Genomic DNA, 25395 nt, shown 5'->3' with positions numbered 1-25395 from the left:
GATGACACCATCAAGACCATGAGCACAATCCACTCCGGCTCCCCGTCAGACCCTTTTCCCGCACCACATCTTCAACAAAGCCAGCAGCTCCATCGCACCCCACCTGAGCAACGTCATCAATCTCTCCTTCAAGACCGTGACCTTCCCAGAGAGATGGAAGCATGCCGAGATCAACGCCCTACTCAAAAAATCCAAGGTGGACCCGAGGGACCTCAAGAACTTCCAGCCCATCTCCCTGCTCCCGTTCCCAGCCAAGGTCATCGAGAAGATCGTCAACAGACAGCTAACCCGATACCTTGAAGAAAACAGCATCCTGAACCCATCCCAGTCAGGTTTCCGCAGCAACTACAGCGCAGAGACCGCCCTCATCGCGGCCACCGACGACATCAGGACCCTGCTGGACAAAGGAGAGAACGCAGCCCTCATCCTGCTGGACCTCTCCGCCGCCATCGACACGGTCTGCCACTGCACTCTACGCGCACGCCTCCATGACGCAGGGATCTGGGACAAGGCCCTGGAATGGACCACCTCCTTCCTCTCCGGCAGAACACAGAGAGTCCGCCTCCCCCCATTCCGATCCGAAGCCTCCGAGATCATATGTGGCGTACCCCAGGGCTCATCCCTCAGCCCGACACTGTTCAACATCTACATGGCCCCGCTCGCACACATCGCCCGACAGCACGACCTCAACATGATCTCCTACGCCGACGACACTCAACTGATCCTCTCCCTCACCAAGGACCCCCTCACCGTCAAACCCAACCTTCATGAAGGCATGGAGGCCGTCGCCGATTGGATGAAGAGCAGCCGACTAAAGCTGAACACGGACAAGACGGAGGTCCTCATCCTCGGCTCCAACCCATCAGCCTGGGATGACTCCTGGTGGCCGACGGCACTGGGGGTGGCCCTGACACCCACTGACCAAGCACGCAACCTAGGAGTCATCCTCGACTCAACGCTCTCCATAACCAAGCAAGTCAACGCCGTCTCGTCCTCCTGCTTCAACACCCTCCGCATGCTCTGCAGGATCTACAGGTGGATCCCAAAAGATACAAGAACAGTCACCCAGGCCCTCGTCAGCAGCAGACTCGACTACAGAAACGCCCTCTATACAGGAGCCCCGGCCAAGCTCATCAAATGACTATAACGCATTCAAAACGCCTCTGCATGCCTCATCCTCGACGTACCACGCCACAGCCACATCACCCCCCACCTAAGAAGCCTGCACTGGCTCCCAGTCAACAGGAGAATCTCCTTCAAACTCCTCATCCACGCACACAAGGCACACCACAAGACCGGCCCAGCCTACCTCAACAGACGACTCCTCTTCTACGCCCCTAACCGCCAGCTCTGCTCCGCCGACCTCTCCCTCGCCACCGTCCCGCACATCCGATGAACAACCATTGGTGGCAGATCCTTCTCCCACCTCGCCGCCAAGACCTGGAACACCCTTCCACTCAGCCTGCGACAGACCCAAGACCTGCTGACCTTCAGGAGACTACTCAAGACCTGGCTGTTCGGCCAGTAGCGGCTCCCCCCCCCCCTTTTTTCTCCCCCCAGCGCCTTGAGACCCTCGCGGGTAAGTAGTGCGCTCTACAAATTCTGTGATTGATTGATAGAAAAAAGTCAAACAGCTGCTGTCAGATAATAATAACAAGAATAATAATAATAATAACAATAACCATCGTCATAATAATACCATCACAACATATAAGGTTTCCTTACGGATTGACCTCGTAGGACAGGTACTCTTTCTTGGGTGTACGCAGACTTTTGCTGAGTAGCGAAGTTCTGCCCTCGGAAACATGGATATATTACAGCCTGCTTGCAAGTGGCTCTGAGAGGATTTGCAAGCCTTGGCATTTACAGAAATACTAGCTAAAGACTGCAGGGGGAATACAAGGAGAAATTCTAAACATGTCCTTGGCAAAGCAGAAATTGCATGTTGCTGGTAAACAGATTGGTAAAAACATGTTGTACGTACAGAGATTTCAGGTCCTTATGCCCTTACCTAAATATTTGAATTCCATGGAGGATGAAGCACTCACTGCAAAGCAAAGACAGGTGTAGCATCTTAGCATCTGTTGGCATCAGTGCCTTGATGCCAATGATACTAGCCAAGAGGCTTCCAACGGTGACCCTGGAAGGCCATATGCATATTAGATTTCCAGGATATGCACAAAAAGTATATGTATTATCCAACAGACATTCTAAATGCAATCTGTTAGAAATGGGGTCTCTAGTTGGCAGTGGTTTGCACCCTGTCCAAGTAGGGACCCTCACTCTAGTCAGGGTAAGGGAGTCACACTGCAAAGATAACTCCTGCTCAACGCCTTGGTAGCTAGGCACGAGCAGACAGGCTTATCCCAGAGGCAATGTGTAAAGCATTTGTACACATACACAGTAAAACAGTGAAGACACTACTGAAGGAGTCCACACCAGTTTAGAAAAATAGTCCATATTTATCTGAATAAGACAAGATTAAAATGACAAATATTCAACATACACAAGTCAAAATATCACTTTTAAAAGATTAAGCAAGTTTAGTCCACAGAAATCAATGGGTGCGTTCGTTTAAGCACTAAGGGCCTCATGTAGGTAAATAAATTTTACCGGTTCTTAAATACCGAGCCGTACCGAATCGGTAAATTAGAATCGGTAAGTTATATGTAGGTAAAAATTCGGTAACAGTTACCGATTCGGTAACATTCGGTAATCACGAATCGGAATTCACCGAATCGGTAAATACCGAGGTGGTATTTACCGAATCGGAAAATACCGAGGTGGTATTTACCGAATTGGAAAATACCGAATCGGTATGTACGGATTCGGTAAATAAAATCACATGACTTGACGAAACAGCTAATCCTGTGCAACGACAGCCCACCCAACCAGGAAGTGCCCACACCCAGGCAGGTGTACATAATTAGCCGAAGTGGCCACACCCAGGCAGGTGTACATAATTAGCCGACCCTGGAGAGGCTTGGAGTGCAGAGGAGAGGCAGGGAGCCGTTGCATGTGCGAGCGGGTAAACGAACAGCATGTCCAGCCAGAGAACACAGAAAGACGGAGGGGAAAGGAGGAGGAAGCTGAAATTTAGCCCCAAGGAACTCCAGGTGCTGGTGGAGGAGGTGGTGAAGCAGCACCAGAAGCTGTTTGGAAGGCAATCCCTGCAAGTGCCTGAGGCGGAAAAGCGCAACATATGGCTGGCCATCCAGGCGCAGGTCAATGCTGTGGGAGTGACCCACAGGGACATTGAGGTCCTCAAAAAGCGCTGGTATGACCTGAGGATTGTAACCAAGAGGAAGATGGGCGACATCCAGAAGGAGGCCAGCCAGACCGGAGGTGGAACCAACAGGGCACCTGCCCTCACCGAACTGGAGGAGCTGGTGGCGGCCACAATCCAGCAGGAGAGCGTCGTGGGTCTTGGGGACGCCGACAGCTCTACCAGAGCCGCAACACACCAAGGTAAGACGAAAGCACAGCAATGTAGCCCCCCCTACCCCTATCCCACATCCCCCATTGTGAAACGAGAATCACACTGCAGTCCACACGTGTCAGTGCAGACAGGCAATGCATTCCGGGAGATGTAGTCAGGGCAACACTAACCATGACGTAAATGTTACAGGGCAACAAGGCATGTCACGCACTCGAGGCACAAGGAGACAGAGGACATATTGGAATGTGAAATGTTTTATTGTGACGCTTGCAATGCAGCCCTTCGGGGACACTGAGCCAATGTTGTATTTCTGTCCACAGATGTGACATCATGCAGGACAGGGCATGCTGCAGGAGAGACGGCACACCGGCCACAAGTATCACCTCTAGCCAGCACAAGTACAGACCAGGGAGCAGGCCCACTGGCAGCCGCACCACCAACACAGCCAGCCTCGCCGCACCCAGAGCCAGCATCACCTCACCGAGAGCCAGCATCACCACAACCAGAGCCAGCATCAGCACAACCAGAGCCAGCATCGCCACTCATGTTCGAATCACCGGCCACATCTCCGCTTGCAGGTGTGAGAATGAGGAGGCGTCCAGCAGCCAGGCTACGAGCCTTAGACACCTCGTCAGACGACAGCATGGGCCCAGAAGACCGCACCGGGCCCCAGGAAGGGAGCCATGCCACTGTGCCCCACACCTCACAGGCAGCACAGACGGGAGCAAGAGGGCGCCGCAGGTCGCGTGTCCAGAGTCCACCAGCACCCACTGATGGCCATGGTGTCTTCTTGGGTCTCGAGGGCCAAATGTTGAAGCAACAGCGCCTGCAATCAAAGGCAGTCATGTCAGTCCAGAGGCACATGCGGGTGATGAGGACAACATTAGTCAACATGGACAGTAACATTAGCGGCAAGGCTGCGGGCATTCGGGACATGTCCCAGTCAATCCAGCAGTTGTGCAGCAAATTAGATGCTGACATCGAAGCACGGCGCCGGGAACGCCAGAGAAGGGACACTACCAGCAGGGCACTCAACCGTCTGGCAACTGCGACTTCTCTACTGTGCCGGCGCTCTGTGACGATGCAGGAGGGCCTAACACAGTGCTGCAGCGACCTGTCTCGGGGGATGGTGCAGGTGACAAGTGCACTAGGGGTGCTATTGACTAGTCAGGCGTCGACAACTGCTGCAGGGGATGCTGCGGAGAGCATCGACACCAGCAGCAGCATCACACCCCCCGTCCCAGAAGCACGCAGGAGCAGCAGGCGGCTTGGGGTTGGCTCTAGTGAGGATGCACAGGCCGTGCAATCCACCACTGCAGCGCGTATGCGCAAACATTGATGTAGCCCTGCTAAGCCACTTCCCATTGGGTGACGTAACCCTGGACATACTCCTTGTATAGATGGTATATTGCCTGATTGGCCTGTTCATGTGTTCATGGCGTGGTGCCACATTAAAACTACGTCAGTACTTCTCACAACTCGCTGTGTCCCCTCACTTACTCAGAAATAGTTGCATGTGATCTCTGCCCGTCTCTCTCTCCCATCGATTGCAGTTGGCACTCTAGCTGCGTTGCCCTCTGGCTGGCCTGACTCATCCTCGTTGTCCTCAAAATATGTTAGTTCCACATCTGTACCTTTTTTCGTGGCAAGGTTGTGCAGCATTGCACAAGTGGCAATAATCTTGCAGCAGGTGATGGGTTTGTACTGGCGTGCGCCTCCGCTCTTGTGCAGGCAGCGGAACCTGCTCTTCAGTAGTCCAAACGTGCGCTCCACCACATTGCGTGTTGTTTTATGTGCCACGTTGTATCGTCTCTCACTCTGGGTTGCTGGGTGTAGGTAGGGAGTGAGGATGAATGACCGGCATGCATATGCACTGTCGCCTGGATGAGTAAAAGGGAACCATCAGTAACATGCCTCTATACACTATGATTTGCAGGTTTCAAGGGGCGTCACTGTTACTTACCTAGCAGGTATCCCTCTCCGAATTCTCCGGCACTCAGTCGTGTGTAGATCCCACTATTCTGGAAGATGTAAGAGTCGTGGGTGCTCCCAGGAAACTTTGCAACAATATCTGTGATGATGTTCCCTGCATCACAGATCACCTGCACATTGATGGAGTGGGTGGACTTCCTGTTCCTGTAGATGTGCTCTGTATCAGCTGGTGGACAGATTGGGATGTGTGTACCATCAATACAGCCGATGACATGGGGGAACTGTGCCATGTGATAAAAGTCTGTTTTTGTTTTCTGCAGTGCAGCCTGTGTGTTTGGGAAGCTTATGTAGTGGTGCATTCTCTGCATCATGGCATCCAGGAACTTCCTGAAGAAACGTGACAGGCAACTCTGGGATACCCCACCCACCGCAGCTATTACCACCTGATAACTGCCGGATGCCAACAGATGTAGGCTGCAGAGCACCTGCACATGTGGGGGTATGGCGTGCGCCCTTCTTATTGGCTGGTCCAGGAGTGGGTGAAGGTCCCTGATTAAGTCCATGATGGTTTCGGGGTGTAGCCTGTACCTCTCATGTATCTCTGCATCAGTCAGCTGGAATAGTGTGATGCGCTGTCTGTAGATTTGTTCCTCCCGTCGCCACACCCTCAGTCCTGCTGCCTGTAGACGTAGGCGCCTTGCAATGACGTACATGGCGGCCATGTTGTCCACGCTGTTGCATTTTGGGTTTGCCTATATGCATTGTTGATGGTTACCACCTGCTTTCAATCCGTGTTAATTACCGACTCTTATTTACCGATTTTCCTGGATTTCTTAATTACCGAGTGCTCCTACATGTCATTTTAAATTTTACCACTTCATATTTACCACTTCATGTTTACCGAATCGTTAATTATGTATTCGGTAAATCTGATTCGGTATTTTGGAATTCGGTAAATATGAATCGGTATTTACCGCCTCATATTTACCGAAAAGTGGTTTTTGGACTCCTACATCTCACTTGTCTGGATACCGGTCGGTAACGGCATATTTACCGAAAATCGGCCGTTACCGACCGGTATTTGGCTACCTACATGAGGCCCCTAGTACCTTGAATGCATAAAAAATCAAAGACAGTGCAAGTCGCAGGGGAGGTGACGCGCCAGAAAAGCAAAGTGATGTGTCGGTTCCTTACTACACAGGGGAGGTGATGCGTTGGTTCCTTACTGGCAGGAGAGGTGATGCATCAGTTCTTTACTGACAGGGGAGATGATGCATCATTTCCTTAGTGGCAGAGGAGGTGATGCGTTGGTTTCAGGACACACTGCCTCGGTTCCTTACTGCGGTGCACTGTCGATGAAGAGTTGGCATAAAGGGATGATGCATCTTAAATCTAGATGTGCAGGTGCTGCGTTGATATTACAGCCACAATGCAGGCGCGGCGTCGATTCTTCAGCTGTGAGCAGTTGCTGCGTCGATTCTTCAGCCACGAGCAGGTGCTGCGTAGGAGTCGGAGCAGATGCCATGGACGTCGTTGTCACGGTGCTCGGGACTCACGCTGCGGTGACTTTTCTGATTCACTGCAATGTCGAGCTGGGGTCTGCGGTGAATGCTGTGGTTGATGCTTCCAATGGGAACCATGCTTCGGTGCAGGCAGCGGTGATGCGTAGACCTTTTGCAGCGATGCATCAAGAAAACAGGAGATGGGAGTCAATGTGTGGATTTTCTCTTTAAGGTCACTAGGTTACACTTCCAAGGCCGCAGGAACTGGATTTGGCACCACTTGGTAAGTCAGGACTCTCAGCAGAAGAACCCAGGCACAAGTAGGTGAAGTCTTTGATGGCCCTGAGACTTCTTAACAGGAGACAAGCATGCACAAGCCCATGGAAAACCTTGGAAGCAGGATGAAGAAAGCAAGGTCCAGTCCTTTCAGTCCCTGGACTGAAGCAGCAAGCAGCAGGCCAGCAGAGCAAAGCAACAGACAGAGTGGAGGTCCCTCCGACAGCATCCAGCTCTTCTTCCTGGCAGAATGTTCTCAGTCCAGAAGTGTTCTTATTTCAGGGTGTCAAAGGTTCAATACTTATATCCCTTTCTGCCATTGAAGTTGACGAACTTCAAAGCAAAGTCTTTGTAGTGCACAAGACCCGGCCTTTCCCTGACCTGGCTCCAGACACACTACAGTGGGTAGAGACAGCTTTGTGTGAGGACAGGCACATCCCTATTCAGTTGTCAGTGACAACTCTTCCCATTAATCTAGCTTAGGAAGACCCATCAACCTGGTGATGGGCCAACAGCATGATATGCAAGACACACCTCAGCTCCCTTTTCTGTGACTACCTAGAATGAATGCACAATAGCCCAACTGTCAGCCAACCCAGACATGCATTCTACAGACAGACAGAGGCACAGATTGGTTAAGCACAAAAATGCCCTTTTTCTAAAAGTGGCATTCTCAAACACGCAATTTGAAAAACAACTTCATCAAAAAATTTATTTTTAAATTGGGAGTTTAGCGACCCCAAATCTCTATCTGCTCCCAATGGAAACCTACACTTAAAAGATATTTCAAGGCAATCCCCATGTTAGAAATGGGAGAGATAGTCTTTGCAATAGCAAAAAACAAAATTAGCAGTATTTCACGATTAGGACATGTAAAACATACTGGTACATGTCCTACCTTTTAAATACACTGCACCCTGCCCATGGGGCTACCTTGGGTCTACTTTAGGGGAGACTTACATCCAGTAAAAGAGAAGGTCTGGGCCTGGCAAGTGGGTGCATTTGCCAGGTTGAAATGGCATTTTAAAACGGGACAGACAGACACTGAAGTTGCAGGTCTGAGGACATATTTGCAGGGCTACTCATGTTGGTAGCACAATCAGTGCTGCAGGTCCACTAGTAGCATTTGATTTACAGGCCCTAGGCAAACCTTGTGCACTTTACTAGGGACTTACTAATAAATTAAATATGCCAATCATGGATAAACCAATCACCAATAAAATTTAAACAGAGAACACTCGCACTTTAGCACTGGTTAGAAATGGTAAAGTGCTCAAAGTCATAAAACCAACATAAACAGGTCAGAAAAATAGGAGAAAGAAGGCAGAAGGTTTGGGGATAACCGTGAAAAAAGAGCCACATCCAAAACAATCATTTACATAGTCAGTGGTTATCCTGAAAATGTGGTATGGGTTCGGCCCACCAGTACCTACCTACCCTGGCACTCATGAACTGGACTTTTGTACATGATAGAAAATTCACGAGATAATGCTCAGGCAGTGCTCCCATTCAACCTGTGGACTGAAAGCAAACAAGGGAAAGAAAAATACACGAGTGAAAACAAATTACATAAAACACATTATGAGAAGTTTTAAACTACCACTATTCTGTGTGATTTCAACAAATACTAACTCTTTTCTGATCTCTCTCCCCCTGTTGTTTGTTATGCCAGGCTGCGGGTTGCCGTCTGTTTCCTTTAATTTTGTACCCTTATTGTTTGCATTTAAATAGTGACCAGACATCCCAATGCTGAACATGTTGGTGAGATATATAAAACAAGCATTGGCAAAGCCAGTATGTTTTAGCAGTAGAAGGCTGAGCTATTGGCTTAATCAATGCTTCTTTGCATTGGCTTTAGCTAATTCAAAATGGCTGTCACTGCATCACAACGCATATGCTTGCACAAGCATGTAAACGCATGTGCAACCATCTTGGAATGTGTATTCTATTAAATAAAAGCCTTCCAAGGATGGTGGCAAATGCGTATACATGCCTCCTAATGCAGGCATGCACATGCATCCTGGCATGTGTAGCTATTTTTCAATTTTTAATTTACTGTTAAAACATCGTCAATAGACTTGTTTGAACGGCAATTGAACAATGTAAAAAGAAACTGTGTGGGAGCACAAAAATGTTAGCAACCAACCCTGTGGTGATGGTCGCTTTAAAAAATAATAACATTCAAACATTTTGAAATATGAAGCAACTTCTATGGGAGTATAAACAAAGAAAAAGAGTCTCCTTATGTCAGGAGTAGAGTGGAAGGATACAACTCATCCCATCACAGGGCAAATCATCCAATCAGAAGTCCGTAAAACAGAAATGCTCCTGGGCAGAACAAACACAAGAACAGGGAGCAAAACAATCGAATCAAGAGCAGAGACTTGGAAGACGTTTTTAGGCATGGGCAAAGAGTGCAAAAGCCCAGGGCCCCCACATGCCAAAGGCTCCCCCTGGGAAAGTGAACTTTCTCTCTAGCTCATGTCTGTGTATTTTGGTATCTTAACCTTCATCACGTAATTCGCAATTTTTAGGTAACATGTTGGCACATGCATCAACAAAGACTTTTGCGATTCCTTAATTGCGATTTTAAGGAATCGCAATTAAGGAATTGCAAAAGCCTATGCATGTAGGAATCGCTATAAAAATAGCGATTCCTACAAATTCCTTAATTGCGACTCGCAAATTGCGAGTCGCAATTAAGGAATGCCGTCCCAATCATTCCTATGGGCCTCCAGGCCCATAGGAATGATTCAGAGATTGCATGAGCAAATTGCGAGTACCAGTAGGTACTCGCAAATTGCTCATGCAATTTCAAGGGTGCAAGGGTGTCAAAATGACACCCTATTGCACCCCTGAAATTGATCTGTGCACATATGTTGCACACACACATGCTCTAAGGGCATGTGTGTGCGCAACATGAAACTTTGAAAAATGCACAAAAGTGCATTTTTCAAAGTTTTTGCAAATTACCATGAAGTTCAACTTCATGGTAATTTGCTCCCCCTATTAGCGAAATCGCTAATATTTTAACTTTAATGCATTGCATTTAAGGAATCTCAATTTGGGATTCCTTAAATGCAATCGCAATTTAAGGAATCGCTATTTAGAGATTCCTTAAATTGCGATTTTTGCATTTGGGATGATGCATCCCAAATGCAAAAATACCGGTCTCAAAGGGGCAGATTCTGCTAATCTGCCCGTTTGCGACCAGTTTTCTTGTTGATGCATGTGGCCCATAGAGGGTTGGTCTAGAAAAATGAGGTAATAACATTCAACCTTAATCCAAACGGGCGCCCAAAATATTTCTTGCCCAAGGCTCCCAAAATCCTTAAAATGACACTGCTGAGATAGTCAACAATGCATCCAGTCTCGAGCAACGAGCTGACCTAAATCCCTCTCTAAGTATGTGGAATGTATTGTAAACAACAGGCTTCAAACAGGCAGCTATGGCTGTGTAAAGGCAAGACCGCATAAATGAATTAAGCTATAGGATTTTTACCTATTAACTTTCCTCATGTATTAGCGCTCTTTAATTTGTATTTGCAGTGGTACTTTCTGGTGGCTCAGTGGACTCATGCATCCACTCCAGGAATTTGTGTTTGACTTCAAGATAATATATTTGAATCCCAGCATGTACACACAGACTTTCATCCATCAGAGGTCGATAAATTGAGTACAATATGTTATGATAAGTTGCTCCACAACTAAAGTTGACGGAATAGCATGGGGCCTATTTCTTATCTTACCATCTGTCAGGAATCCTTTTTAGGTCTCGCTGAGCCAGCGCATGTGCTGCTCTGCGAGACATTTAGTGTGTGGGCATTTAAAAGTCCTACCACACGCTTTTGGCTGGCGCAGAGCGTGCGGTTACACGCACAATGACGAGCAGAGGCGCCATATGGCTTTCCTCTCTCGTCATGGTGCGCTCACACCACTCGCCAGCCTGCGTGTTTTTTTTAAATTTCCTTTTTGCGCGTGTGCGCGCGCGCACACAACTCCCGGTCGTGGCCGAACGTCTTGCTCGAGATCACTTTCGCGCGCACCATTTGCTTGTTTCCCATGTCATAAGTGATCATCCCAGCGTCATGTTTTCTTTTTTTACTTCATTCCGATAATTTATGGTTTTTCACACTGCTCACCTCCACTTAAATATTTTTGTCACTTGACCACACGCTGTACTGGTTTCATTAAAGAGACAACAACCGCAGTAAAAGCGCCAGCATAGTTGGCTTTGACAGTGCTTCTTTTTAGATGCCAAGCCTGAGTATGCAGGAGTCGGTAACTTAACTGGAGCGGCCCAAAGCGTCCTGTTCTTTGGAGATTGCGGAGCTCATTCGAGTGATGATAAGGTTGTGTGCCTGTATCTCTGTGGCCTCAGAAGCCCGTTTTCAGGCAGGGCGTGCCTATTTATACGCCCGCTATACTTTATATTTTATTTTAAATAATAGTGTACCATCTAGAAGCCACGAATATTATCTGTTTTTTAAAAAAAAATAACTTGAGCTTTTTTGCTAAAGGATAATATTCCTGAACACGTCTATTCAACAAAGTGCACATTTCTGAAGCAGTACCTCGACGATACAGTCAAGTGCGTTTTTTCATTTGTGTGAAATTTCATTAGCGTAGAAACTATACAGTGTTATGTAGTCCCTCTTTAGATCAAAGGTGGATATGAGTACAGTTGTACGACCTATTTTTGTTTTTCATAATCTATACTCGCAGAAAATTTACACTTTTTTCGTGCAAACTCGCATTCCAGTATTCTTTGCACAGTGAGCATGCTGGGCATTTATTGACGTCTACTTTGACTTGAGTATGGCTTTATAAAAACGGAAATAGAAAAATTATTTTCTCTGCTTTAAATACTCTTGCTTACAAAAAATGATTTCGCTTTACGTGAAATACGTTTTTTTTAAAACCACCAGAAAAATATGTTGGATGTATGAAGTAAGCAGGTATAGTAAACCCCACATCAGTCGTACTTTGATTGTCAGCTTAAAACAGCAGCATGTGTAGGTTAATATTCCGTGAAACACACAGTTTAAAAAAATCATGCATTTTCAGCGCTGGCTACTGTTGGCCAGAATGATAAACTAGACTGTGCTGTTAATTCCCCTTGAAAGAAAACAGACATCAAAAAAAGGGAAAATGTGGCTTTAATAGTTCCCCCGAGAATGACAAAAAGACAAACAACAATCGTCACCTTCCAGTGTTTGTTCCCAAGTCTTTATAGATTCTGGCATCATGTACGCAGGCTCTTCTGGAGCCTACTCTGATTTCACAAAACTATTGCACTAACAAATACCCTCCTGCCCGTGAATTTACCTAAACCTTTCATTGGAAGGATAGAATGTTGCTTTTATTTTTGCATTCAAATAGAGAATACAATTACTGCTTGTAAACGAACACTACCACTGGTTGGTTTTCTAGTGACTTCTCTGCCTGTGGTCCCTAGGCAGAAGCCAACTTGTGATAAAGTGCATTTTTAGTATCCCTTTGAAACGATAGGCACATTCTTTTGGGCTGTATGATGTTGAAACAGTAGCAGTAGCGTTTATTTATGCATAGTCATTTTAAACCACAGCATACAATTTACATAAAAATATTTTTAAAAAGTTTTATACACCAGACATATTTTGTCAAATTTTACACAAGGTGGAAGAAAGAACAACACTTTTAAAAGAGCTATTCTAATCGTAAAATGTGGACTGATTCCATATAAAAGAAAGATCTTTTTCTTACTCTATCGAGTACCGGTAGGTATTTTTCATCCCTAAAGTGCATGTGCGCCATACTATATTTAAAGGGCAGTGATATTTGCAAGGAAGATGGACAAACGTCTTTTGACTTCTGTAAATACGTGTCACTCGTGACAAGCTGGAGAGGAAAATTATGGGTTTTCCATTATATTAACAATGCGTGAGTTGCTCTCAGTCAAGTGGCTGGTTTTCCTGAACTTGGGACCATTTGTAGCCTCATTCCACAACCATCTCTTCCTGAGTTACCACGGTTGCTCGTTATGATGGCACCCTTCTTGTAAGGCAGGCCACAATTGTTCCTGGTCGATGCTGCCTTGTTCATTGAACGCACCCGTTGATGTAAACTACGGTTTACTGGACAATCTCTGGGGCATATCAACAACAACCGTCGATAATTATCTCTAAGCGCACTTAGCGCTAGGATAATTATCGCCGGCTAGCGTGAATTTTTATCGCTGAGATAGCGTGCTATTAGCAACGCTTATCTCAATAGCGATAAAAATCCTCACGCTAACAGGCTAACGTGAGATTATCGCTGGAAACCCAGCGATAATCTCACGTTACCTTGTTGATAGGGCAAGGCAAACTTAGCCATGATATCCTTCTATCATGGCTAAGTCAGAAAAATACCAGATGTAAAAAAGCAGCGTTAACCGCGGTTAGCGCTGCTTTTTTTGTCTCTAACAGGGTTAGCGACATTCTTGATAATAGGAGAAATGTCGCTTAGCGACATTTCTCCTATTATTGTACTCTGGAACGCCCCCTTTGCATCTCATTAGAGATGCAAGGGGAAGCGTAGAGTAAAAGGGTGCTAACATGCAAATTTGCATGTTAGCACCCTGTTGTTGAAAGGGTGCTAGTTTTATCTCTGCTTTTTTGGCTTTTAAAGCCAAAAAAGCAGAGATAAAGCCCTTGTTGATATGCCCCTCTGTGAATTATTATTATTATTTTAGTTGGGTTCCATTTCGAGTTATTTTTAAGAGAAATATTTATTTGCGGTTGAGGAAAATGCAACAATGCAGAGAAACAGTACTCAAAACATCATCAGGCAGTTCATATCAAATATATAGAATTGATCTTTGCACAAGGGTGCGGGGTTTTCAGTTGTTAAAGAACTTAAACCAACTAAGCTACTCTGCTGTGATGCTCTGCAATATGTAGAAATTAGGGGGGAAAGTTGGATATTCAAAGCTCATTGTTATGGGGGTCCTGTCTGGCCTTCGACTAATCAAGTGCAGTTTTTATTTGTGCAAGTCTCAAACTTAGTGCCCAAATATTTAACGAAGCCTTCTTAAGACTTCCGAACCTATGGCCATGGAATAATATTTTGCCATAGCCTCCTTTGGGAAAATGCTACGGCATCTTTGTATCTAAGTGCAATGCAACAGTATTGCGGCGTACTCTTTTTCTCTTCTTTGTCACTGCATTTCTGTACTGTAACTAAAAACCTACACTTTAAAAAACAAGCATTGGCATAGCCAATAGGTCTCGCCTTTGGGACCTTATAAGTGTTTAGCCATGCAACAGTTGATGTTGTTGCACCAAGGATATTGTGCCGCATAACTAAATACTTATAAGATCCCAAAGGCGAGACCTATTGGCTATGCCAATGCTTGTTACTATAGAAGGCAGTTCCTGCACCAGCTTTATAGCCGACGTGGTCAAGAGTTGCCTTCTAATTCATAAGCGAGCAGAAAGTACTCAAAAGTCAAATGGACGAATTTTGGCCTAAACTTGCATTATACCTTAAAAGATAAATGTTCCCATTTCACCTCCAAGAACATGTAGGTACTATTCTTAAACATACAAATATTTGCGACAAGTACAAATTGTTTGGTAAAAAAGAGTACAATTGAGCCTTGGAAATATAGCTGATCATTGTAAAAGCTCGGCCTTCAAGAAACAAACGTGCCCGTTAGCTAATAAAAAAATGCTATTCACAATTCACATATGTAAATAGGCTGAAAAACTACCATGATTCATAGCGTTGCCACTAGTCAAATAGGGGAACATTTCAAACTACTTCACAGTTTGTTTTGACCAAAAAAGTTAAAGCTCTGATGCAGCACGGGTCGTATGTTTTCTGTGACCTCCTAGGTAAGACTGAGGGCAGACCCTCTGCAAATGTCTAGACTCTGTAATTATTCACTCCAGCTTGAGTCAGCGAGAAGTAAAAAAGCATTGGCAAAGCTAATGAGCTTGATGTTTGTATACTGTGCGAATCGGGCGTGCACATGCGGTGCAAACATCAGACCTATTGGCCTGACCACTGCTAGCTTGTCCGGCAGCTTTGAGGAACGAGTGCAGCCAAAAGCAACTGAAAATGGATGCTGCAGTAAAATTGGTAGCTTTCCTTCCTGCACTTTCCATTTTTTGAGATTTCTTTATCAGTGCTCGCAGGCCACTCACAGACTAATTATAAATGTTGTGGCCATCTTGCAATGGTAAAATAACAATAACGTATGGAGAAAAGTGTTCCAAGAAGGCCGCCATGTTAATAATCAGTTGGCGAGCGGCGTGACAGCACTGGGGAGCAAGTGCTAAAATAAGCATCAGAAAAATGAATGCTACAGAAAATACCACAAACCCTTTTTTTCTGTTGCATTAATTTTTAGGTCAAGTCTGAGCCAGCTCGAATACACTGCTCTAGCGATCTGCTTTAGTAGAGAAGAGCAGAGAAGCACCGCCCACTCTCCGCCCATATTTGTCATTGGCTTCTGTGTTTGTCCTTCTTAAATTCAGGCTTCTGATTAAGTAATCAGTTTGTTAGTCCCTCCTTAGTACCGCCTTTTCTTCATATGTAACCTCCCATGGTTGATGGCCCCTTTACTTCACTTGTTACACAGTACGTGTTATTGTAAGTACATTGAGTTTCTCTTCCAGTAAGCACGATGTGCTTTGCTTACATTCAGCGCGCCATGCTCCATTTTATTTACACATCCTGTTTCTCTCTGGCACCACAATGTGCTTTGCTTACGCTCAGCGCGTCATGCTCTCTTTCAGTTTTCAAGCAGCCCGGGACAATAGGTCTCGCATTTAAATGCGAGACCTATTGCATTGCACATATTTTATTATTTCCCGTTCAACACCTCACTTCCGCTCCTCCTTTTCTCCCACTCCCACTGCAGCTACAAGCACCTCGCAGTGCTTTCCCACGGTCCCCCGGCAAGAAGCATGACCTTTTTACTCCATCCCAGTTTTCTCTTCTCCCAAATGATTTGCATTCATCCTTCCTTTTTTGCTGAATTAGGTTTTAGGACTGCTGACCAGCGCTCAAGAACGTGTATGCTCACCCTACACCTTGGACTACATCTAATTGGCACATTTAATTTACTCATACATCCCTAGTAAATGGTACTCCACGTAACCATGGCCTGTAAATTAAAATCCTACTAGTGGGCCTGTAGCGCTCATTGTGCCACCCACCAAAGTAGCCTTTTAAAACATGTCTCAGGCCTTCCACTGCACAATGTAGTGCAGTTTCAAACTGCCATTTCGACCGGGCAAAATAAGCCTCTTGTCAGGCCTTAACCTTTCTTTTTAATACATATGCCACCGCTAAGATAGTCCATAAAGGCTCGTAGAGTAGGGTGCATTGTTTGTATAAAAAAATTAGGACATGTATGTTTACGTTTTACATGTCCTCATAGTGAAAAACTCCTAAAGTCGTTTTTCAGTATTGCAACACTTTTCTCTCCCTTAGGATAACATTGGGTTAGCTTATTACGCTTAATAAGTGATAATTTAAGTTTGGTAGCATATAGAAAAATTATGTTTACACTCAAATGAATTATAGGCCTGGGCTAAATTTCCATTCCGCTCGCGGAAATTGCGATAATTTGACATTTTCGCATTCCGCGGAGAGGGCAAAAATGTCAAAATTTCCACATTCCGCAGATTAGCGATAATTTGTTTCTTGCTCGCGCTGTAAAATAATACATTCTCGCGCGCGCGCGATCGCCTTACCTGAATCCCCGCGTTCGCCGACAAGTTTTCCCGATCCGGTCGCGTTCTCCACGAGATGTTGGATTGTTGGTAGCCATTTGCGCTGTCTCGCGACAGTTCGCGCCCGCAGTAATGTCATTGGTCGCGCGATCACGTCTTTCTTCTCGCAATCATGCACCGCGAGAAGAGTGAAAACAAGATGGCCGCGCCCGCGAGCAACCGCATGGGTAAGTTGGCGAGCCGCGACCACGCAGAAAATACCGCGAACGGGCGGGAAAAAAACTTCCGCATCTTCGCGATATTTCCACGTGTTTGCGGAGATTTTTAACATTTTCGCGATAATTTGCGAAAGTCACTTTTGCAAATTCCGCCCACCCCTAATGAATTATGATCTAAAACCCGCTTGAATGGTAAAGTTGGATTTTAAATCACAAATCTGAAAATAGCACTTTTAGAAAGTTTGCATTTTCTTGTTCTAAACACTTGTGTCTTCTGCCAGTACCCTGGGTCACAAGACTGGTATTAGCTTAGCTGTTGGCCTTTGTGTATTCCTCCCAGACAGTGAGACAAATGAGGACCAGGTGTTGGCAGGATGGGCCATCCTACCAGGGTGGTTGGGGCACATGTGTTCCCTGTCCCACTTACACTTCAAAGGGCTGCCTCCAGCACATACACAAAGGAACTTGACACCATTCCTTTGACTACCTGGAGTCTTGACATGGGAAGGGAAAGAACAAGAGGTTGGGGGGGGGGGATAGTGTAAAGAATCCCCCCACTTCAAAGGCTGGCACCAGGCATAAATATTGAACTTCCTGAGACAATCATCAGATCACTTCTGGACCTATGGAAGACCCATAAGAAGGGCTGCTCTGCTACCTTACTGCTGCAAGGACTGCCTTTCTGCCCTACTGCTGGAAGGACTGCCCTGTTGCCCTTCTGCATGAGGAAGGAAGCTTGGACCTGCTCCTTGAACCCAGGGCCACCAGAGAGACTCGAAGGGCTAGCTGGCTGGCCTCCTGTTCTGAGCTGCAGGGACACAACACGCTCCAGAGGCCTCCCTGCAACTGACTAGCTGACATGCTTCTGCCTGGACCTGCAACTGGACGTTCCTGAGCCCTGGCGCAGCCCTTCCACCTGCCACTCATGAGGGGTTAGACTTAAACATTTTAGTGCTGGTGTCCGCACCACGGCACTAAAATTCATTAGTCACATGTTATAGCTCTTCCGACCTCATGAATGTTGGATGAGGCGCTGTAGCAATAATTAACAACTCATGGTCACGTTCGGGTTTGGTGTATGCTGCTACCTGCCCCAGGCAATTTACTCAGCCCTGCGGGCCTGGACTTGTTCCTATGGTAACAGTAGTTTGAAGTGTGTCACTGTGATACATAATTATTTGTGATTCCGCAGCACCACGCGGTTTTGAAAAACAAAATTCTGTGTTGAAGTCCGGCTTCTCCTGGACATGTGGATATGGCAGCAGCGCGGCGAACACTACCAAGGTGAAATACCCCATGAGAGACACACCTCTCCATGTATGCCCTGCTCAGAATCATCCCTTGACTTACAAGTCTGGCCACTGCAAAAGTACAATCATGTGAGTCCCTAATTGGGTGGGTGCACGGCTGGTGACTGCTGCGGTGTGTCTTAACACCTGTTCTCACCTGACTTGGTGTTTCAGTTAATTTAGACACCAGGCCCTTCTGTTTACTGTCTTTGCTCGCTGATGAAGTGGAGGGCTGCACAGGCCAAATGGGGCACACACTGCACAGGAACTCTCATGCCTTTTGTTGACTTTCATGCTGACTTTCTTGAATTACATATGCCGGATATACTATTTCTCACGGAGACATGGACTCACAGTGCCTCTGAACCTGACCTAAATGTGGCCATACCTTTGGGCTATGCTCTATTTAGAATTGACAGGATTTGTCAAAGGGGGAGAGGGGTGGCTATTGCTTATCGCTCACACATTAAAGCAACTTTCTCAGATGTTCCCCAGTTTAAAGAGGAGGCCATCCTGTTTAGTTTCAAAATTACCAATATTGATGTTTTTAATGGACTCCTAGTTTATAGACCACCTGGGCCCAGGAACACTTTTATCGAAGTCATTATGGCTGATATGGAATCCTGCATGGTACACTCTAATTTCTGCGTGCTGGGTGATTTCAATTTTCATTTAGAATCCGCAGATAATGCCGATACTAAGGAGTTATTAGATCGGTTTCTTAGTTTAGGTCCGAAGCAAATTTTCACTAGTCAGACACATACGGCCAATCATACCTTGGACGGTATTTTTACCAACCATCCACAGACAAAGTTTGTTAAAACACTACCTCTGCCTTGGACCGATCATAGTGCCGTCTTTTTTGAAGTTCATACCAACGGACTCCAAAATAGAACCCTAGGTATAAACAGAACAGGGGTTCCACGCACCTGGAAACAAATATGCAGTCCTGATCTTGAAGCTGCACTGCAGTCACGGAGCCCTTTAATGGATACTGATCCTGACACTCATTGAGCACCAGCACATTTTTACCGCTGGATTGAACAGGCAGTTTCAAGGCTAGCCCCGGAAACCTGTACACGAACAAACAACAGATGGACCTCAGCCCCTTGGCATAACTCTAAGTTAAAAAATCTAAAGAAAATCTGCAGAGCTAAAGAACGACTCTGGAGGAAGGAATACTCAGAGTCCGGGAAAAAACACTACTGAGAGGCGTTAGCAGTATATAAACAAACCATAAATTAGGCAAAATCTATGTATTTTACTGAGAAAATTATGGCCTCTAAAAATACTCCCCGTGAATTATTTAAGACAGTCACTAAATTAGCCACCTTTGGTAATGTAAAATCAGTTAACACAACAAAACAGTTCTGTGACAAACTTGCTATATGTTTTCATGACAAGGTGGTCAAAGTTTACGATGAATTCTCTACTGCCACTAATGCTACTAGACAAGATGTTTTTAAGATGGATGAACCTGATACACAAGTTTCTTTACAAGCGTTTTGTCCCCTCACACAGGATAGAGTTGAAAAAACTATCCTGGCAATTAAATCAGGCTCTCATTTGGATCCATGTCCAGTTACGGTCTTTCATATGGTTCCCCATACCATTGCCAAAAATCTGACACCCCTACTGAATAACATTCTTAACCTAGGACAATTTCCAGTTGACTGGAAAAATTCCCTAATAAAACCTATTTTTAAAAAACCGACTCTTGATCCCTCTGAAGTCGCTAACTACCGTCCTATTACTTGTTTACAATTTCCGTCAAAAGCTCTTGAAAAAGTACTAAATGAGGAACTGCGGTCCTTTATAGAATCCAATGACAAACTGGATGCAGCACAGCATGGTTTTAGGCCACAGCATAGCACTGAATCTGCATTGATTGCAGCTACTGAAAGTCTACGTGCGCAACTAGACCAGGGTGGAAGGCCATACTGGTAATGCTTGATTTATCCGCCGCGTTTGATACGGTGGACCACCGCATACTTCTTCAGCGGTTGGCGGAAACAGGGATTATTGATAAAGCTGCAGATATTCTTCGTCCTTATTTGACTAACAGACAAGAAGCTGTGATGTTAGATGAGCACAAATCTCCCCTTTTTGTTATGCCATGTGGAGTTCCTCAGGGATCAGCACTTTTGCCTACCCTATTTAATATATATGTTACCCCACTGGCTAAACTTATTAGTTCCTTTGGTTTTAAGGCCATTTGTTACATGGACGACACGCAAATTGTTGTCTCACTAACCGCCAATCCAGAGACTGTGGCAGAATGTTTTAAATTCTGCATGAGCCAGATTATTAGCTGGATGCAGAACAATTGTTTAAAATTGAACACCGGGAAGACGGAAGTGGACATCTCACTTTGGAACTCCAACTGGTGGCCCGCGACAGCAGGGCCATGCCCCCAGCCCGTAAAGAAGGTAAAAAATCTTGGAGTCCTGATTGATGACCGTCTCTCCTTATCAGACCAGGTCAATAGTATTACCTCATCTTGTTTTTACACATTGAAAATTCTTAGATAAATTCTTCCTTTCATCCCTATGTCCCTGAGGAAAATGGTTGTTACGGCACTGATGCTGTCAAAAATCGATTACTGTAACTCTCTCTACCTTGGAGCAAAGAAAAGTGTGATTTATAAACTTCAGACTTTGCACAATGCTGCTGACCGGCTATTAATAAAACTACCCAAATTTAGTTCTATCGGTCTAATTACGTGAGAACAACTGCACTGGTTGCCCATATCGGCTAGGATTCAGTTTAAATCTATGTGTATTTTACACAAGACTCTGCACGGGACGGGACCCGTGCAGATTAGTCAATATATTAAGCGATACACTCCACAGATATGCCTCCGTTCAGCTTCAGCGTATCTGCTTGTGGTCCCAAGAGTAAAAACGCTGAAATGGGGTGGCAGAAGTTTTCGATATTTGGCCCCAAATCTGTGGAACTCTATGCCTCTGCATCTTAGAACTCAAAACAACCTGTTACAGTTCAGGAAAGAACTTAAAACTTGGTTATTTGTGTGCACCTAATCGGGGGTTTGATTTTTCGGTTACACTCTACGGTAGCAAGCGCTAAGACGCCACGGCAAACACTCGCTTTACAAAAACCCATTTTTCATTTCATTCCATTCATTTCATTTAGAAATACTTTTAAAGTCAAAGAAGGCAGCATGTATTTGTGTGCATTTTCGATACGTGCTACCTGCAGAGGGTCTTAAGGGCGCGTATCATTAAGTTAAAGGCTGTCTTTTTCTCAAGGATAAGTCAAGGAGTTGACGATGCAATCCGGGTTTCAAATGGGATGAGGATGTGACATTACAGTTAGAGATAACCACTTCAGAAGTGGGGAATCAGGGTGGAGTCCCAGCGTCAGCTCAACATCCTGTGATTTTGGGCAAATCACTTCATCTCCATGTAAATAAGTTAATTAATTAATCTAACTGAATCTGGCCCTGTTTAATCCAACCAGTGCTCACGTAAAGTGCTCCAATGTCCTTGGCCAAGTCTGCACAATATAAAACTGCAAAACTATAAAATTAGAAGTAGTGTGGTGGTGATAAAGCCTTCTGCTCTTGATAGCAAACACAGCTCTTCTTAGCCTTTCTACTTGAGGTAGAAATTCAAAGCAATTCTTTAATAAATTGGAATGCTTCACTAAACATGATGTCAATTGCACTGTCTGTATCGTTTGAACACACCCGCCTTAAGTGGTGGTTGTTCCTTTACCGTTATGCAGTGCACATAATTTCACGACTGCTGGATCAAACTTTAACTGAACAAGGTGCACGCCTCTCATATTTCCCACTTCGGTCCCTGACTAACACATACACTTCTGGATTTTCTTTGCATTCTGGGACTTGTAGTCCTAAATTATAACACTGTAACCAAGACTAAAATTCTAAAAAGACAAAGAAAATGTGCGCATTTGAATAGCTACTTGGACATAACATAAGGAGATATGTAACTCCAATTAGATTGAACACTAAAAGAGCAAGATGAAAAAAAGGCCAAGTCTTTATTTAAACAAATAAATCTGTGATTCATTAGAAATGGATCAGTGGAAAGTGCTCAGCTGGTGAACTGCTAAGTACACATTATTGCTTGACATATCACAAATTTGGTTGTAAGCTATTTGTGCTCCGCACATTTTCTTTTATAACTACATGTGATAAAGTTGTACGCAAAGTGTCACACATGAGCTCTGATTCCGAGTTTAGCTCCCTAGTTGCGTGGGGCACCTTACACCCCATTGGATGGAGAACCCGTGGCGGGCACACTGGCAAGGGGGGGTGGGGGTAGAGAGGGAGTGGGGTGGGGGGTTTAGACTGGTTTTGTTGCGAGCTTACTGTCTTTGATATTGTTCCCACTGGCCTGGTTATCCTTCATAGGGATACTGAATGTAATGTGGACTTCATGCTGTTCTACGTTGGGAAAAACTAATACAAATTGTTTAAAAAAAAAAAAAAAAAAAAGTGTCACACATGAGGGTGCAGATGTCACTTGTAGGCACACCCGCACAGTGAAATGTCACACACATATGCGCAGTGAAAACGTGGCAGCTCTGTTGCTGGCCTCTTCTGGAGTGAGCGCCTGATCCCCTAGAGGTGCCTCACAAGGTCCTGGACCCTTGGCTGGCATCAGAGAGAACTTCTCCTTGCCTCAACCATATCCAGCAGGAAGCGATGCAAAGCCCCGCAAAGGATCGCCGCCCAACTGACAGCTTCAGTAGAACTGACGCCAAGCGACTCAAAACCTCGTAAAGTCTCGCCACACAGCTGAAAGCTTCATGGGAACCTATACCGAGTGACACGGGGCCCTGCAAAGCCTTGCCGCTTAGGTGAAAGCTTAATCAAAGCTGATGCCTAGTTACACAAAACCCCGCAAAGCCTCGCTGCACAGCCTCATCGGAATCGATGCCAGACAATGCGAAGCCTCGCAATGCAGCACCATGCACCAAGGGCATATGGTACAATACTCAGGGCATCAAACTTTGTCCTGTGCCTGGCCTGCGTTCCATCGTGCCCAGCCTGAACTTGTGACTTTGTCCCAGTCCAGCACGACCAGCTATCTACAGTTAGCGCTTTCTGCTTCTTGGCGATATTTTCACTCAAACCTTTAATATTCAATATCTCCAGTTCTACTGACTGGGTTTTTGTCATTCTAAAATCATTTAATTTATTAAAATGTACTCTATCTTTCTAGGTTGGTGTGGGATTTTTCTTGTGTTGTGTTTTCACTTTAATACTGTTTGTGTGCTCCATAAATACTTTACACGTTGCCTCTAAGTTAAGCCTGCCTCCTTCTGTGCCAAGCTATCAAAGGTTAAGCACAGGTTAATTTAGTGACATTTTGTGGTTCAACCTCACAAAAATCGTGGTTGTTGCTTGAGAAATATTTCACCTCCCTCAACCAATAACTCAATTTCTCACACCTGGCATTTCCAAACCCTGTTTACTTTTGCAACAAAATGTACAAGTGCAAATAGCTATGTGAAATGGGCCCCAGGAGTTTGGTCTCCATCTGAGCATATATTCAAGGGGACCATCAGCTGGCCTGAGACCGACAGGGATGTGGGGACTTCCAGCTGACTCCTTTTGCACACAGCATGAGGGTCAGGAATCCGGTCAGGAATACTTCTGGCCCGGTGGCCGAATCACATGGTCTGCCTGGTCCCAGTGGTGTCATTTCTATCTAACGCTCAGTTAGTGGGTTGCAGTGATTCTGCCAGATTTGAAATGATCAAAGGGCCTATTTTAGAAAGCACCTGGGCAGAAAGGTAATAAATACTTATTTTCCCAGGTCTTACTCCCATTCTAAGGGAAACACTGCACTCTGGCCTGTCAGAAGCATTTACGGGGCCTGCGTTACAGGTTTCAAGTGTGGCCCCTCTGGTTTTCTGGCTGCACTAGAAACAATTCCTGGGGATACATTTGGTATAAGATCAGGCATACAGCGTCACCTAGCGGGGGCTATAATGTACTGATCATGAATATGTCTCAAAATGCCTAGGCTTACTTTTGTGATATATAAATACAGTTTGCAATGTAGCAGCAAAAAAGTGTGGTGCCAATAGCAAATTACCCCGGCTGCCCCCTTGAAAAGTCCTGACTGCACACCTAAATGAGGATCTCTTGAAATTTTCTGTCGATCTCTGGGCTCCCTTAATAACCCAGCACTTAAATGCAATCGCTTAAGGTTCTCTCCCACCAACCTGGCGTCAATCAGTTATAGTCCCAATTTTTAAAAAGGGAAACAGGTCAGATCCGGACTGCTATAGACCAATATCTCTTATTTATCCAGAGGTGAAAATCATAGGCCGGATCCTGCTGGAGCGACTCTCTAACTGAGCAGAGGAACATAATATCCTGTCTAATCTGCAATATGGGATTAGGCCGGGATGGGGCACTGTGGAGCAAAATTTGAATCTCTATCTGCCGATTTGCAAGTATAGCAGTGCTAAGAGGGGGCGATCCATCTGGCCTTCATGGACCTCAGCTCAGCCTTTGATAGAGTTAACCGTTCCAAGCTGTGGTCCTTGATGGCTCAGATGGTCATAGATATAATACTGAGGTAGAGATACGCGCTACAACTCTGGTTTATAGATGGTCCTTTGAGGTTATAAATATTTATGTGTGCACCAGGGGTGGCGTCTTCATTCGGACGTCAGTGAAACAAATTTTAATAGGCACTTCCTACATGGGTTGTGTCCCCCTTGGGCACTACTGTCGTCCTATGATTTCTCAGTTCTTGATTGATATTGAAAGAATAAACAACTTTGATTGAATGAATATCTGTTTATGTATTTTATTCTTCATACATTGTATCTTGATATTCCATTTGTTTAGTAACTCATAGTGTGTGGACTATTTTTTCATCCAATGCATTTCGGGTTACTCAAAAACCCTTCATCAGGGATTAGTCCTAGGACAAATGTTAAATAATATCATGAGGAATGATCTTGCATTCTAATTGAACATATTAAACGTGCTTACTGAGTTGAGGTTAATGTGGACTTTATAGG

At 45.3% G+C, this 25395-nt stretch overlaps 1 protein-coding gene and 1 long non-coding RNA gene across 4 annotated transcripts in view; one reads left to right on the top strand and one right to left on the bottom strand.

Moving 5' to 3' along the window:
• Positions 1–25395, top strand: part of MATN2 (matrilin 2) — a 476504-nt gene that overhangs the window by 258577 nt on the left and 192532 nt on the right. The gene's annotated exons all lie outside the window — the stretch shown is intronic.
• The window catches only part of LOC146830999 (uncharacterized), a 364002-nt gene that overhangs the window by 338134 nt on the left and 473 nt on the right, over positions 1–25395 (bottom strand). The window lies entirely within an intron of this gene.

This window comes from Triturus cristatus, chromosome 5_1 (assembly GCF_964204655.1).
Source record: "Triturus cristatus chromosome 5_1, aTriCri1.1, whole genome shotgun sequence".
In the NCBI taxonomy this organism is placed as follows: domain Eukaryota; kingdom Metazoa; phylum Chordata; class Amphibia; order Caudata; family Salamandridae; genus Triturus; species Triturus cristatus.
This window is presented reverse-complemented; position numbering and strand designations above follow the sequence as displayed.